Below are 1,614 nucleotides of genomic sequence, written 5' to 3' on the forward strand. Positions count from 1 at the left end.
CAAAAAGATAAAAGCCCCGCTCATCTAATTAATAATGATCTTCATAGATGTTTTTGGAATTCATTGCATATTTTCTTCTTTTTATCTTATTTGATTTTTAGTTGCTTTGGGACAAGCAACAATTTAAGTTTGGTGTTGTGATGAGCGGATAATTTATATGCTTTTTGGCATTATTTTTAGTATGTTTTTAGTATGTTTTAGTTAGTTTTTATTATATTTTTATTAGTTTTTAGTTAAAATTCACTTTTCTGGACTTTACTATGATTTTGTGTGTTTTTCTATGATTTCAGGTATTTTCTGGCTGAAATTGAGGGACCTGAGCAAAAATCTGATTCAGAGGCTGAAAAGGACTGCAGATGCTGTTGGATTCTGACCTCCCTGCACTCGAAGTGGATTTTCTGGAGCTACAGAAACCCAATTGGCGCGCTCTCAATTGCGTTGGAAAGTAGACATCCTGGGCTTTCCAGAAATATATAATAGTCTATATTTTGCTTGAGATTTGATGGCCCAAACAGGCGTTCCAAGTCAGCTCAAGAATTCTGGCGTAAAATGCCGGAACTGGCACAAGAATGGGAGTTAAACGCCCAAGAAAAGTCTCTAGACATGAAAGCTTCAATGCTCAGCCCAAGCACACACCAAGTGGGCCCAGAAGTGGATTTTTATGTATTTTACTCATCTTTATAAACCCTAAGCTACTAGTTCTCTACAAATAGGACATTTTGCTATTGTATTTTCATCTTTTGATCACTTTAGATCTTAGGATCATCTTTTGATTACTTTAGATCTTTAGATCATCTTTGGATGTCTAGTTCTTAGATTATGGGGGCTGGCCTCTCGGCCATGCCTAGACCTTATTCTTATGTATTTTCAACGGTGGAGTTTCTACACACCATAGATTAAGGTGTGGAGCTCTGCTGTACCTCGAGTATTAATGCAATTACTATTGTTCTTCTATTCAATTCAGCTCATTCTTGTTCTAAGATATTCATTCGCACCCAAGAATATGATTAATGTGATGATTATGTGACGCTCATCATCATTCTCACTTATGAACGCGTGCCTGACAACCACGTCCGTTCTACAAGCAAACAAGGCTTGAATGTTTATCTCTTGGATTTCTTAATCGGAATCTTTGTGGTATAAGCTAGAATTGATGGCGTCATTCAAGAGAATCCGGAAGGTCTAAACCTTGTATGTGGTATTCTGAGTAGGATTCAAGGATTGAATGACTGTGACGAGCTTCAAACTCCTGAAGGCTGGGCGTTAGTGACAGACGCAAAAGAATCACTGGATTCTATTCCAACCTGATTGAGAACCGACAGATGATTAGCCGTGCTGTGACAGAGCGCGTTGAATATTTTCACTGAGAGGACAAGACTGTAGCCATTGAGAACGGTGATGCCCAACATACAGCTTGCCATGGAAAGGAGTAAAAAGGATTGGATGAAGACAGTAGGAAAGCAGAGAGACGGAAGGGACAAGGCATCTCCATATGCTTATCTGAAATTCTCACCAATGAATTGCATAAGTATCTCTTTCTTTATTTTATGCTTTATTCATAAATCACCCATAACCATTTGAATCTACCTGACTGAGATTTACAAGATGACCATA

Source organism: Arachis duranensis, chromosome 9 (genome assembly GCF_000817695.3).
Source record: "Arachis duranensis cultivar V14167 chromosome 9, aradu.V14167.gnm2.J7QH, whole genome shotgun sequence".
Taxonomy (NCBI): Eukaryota; Viridiplantae; Streptophyta; class Magnoliopsida; order Fabales; family Fabaceae; genus Arachis; species Arachis duranensis.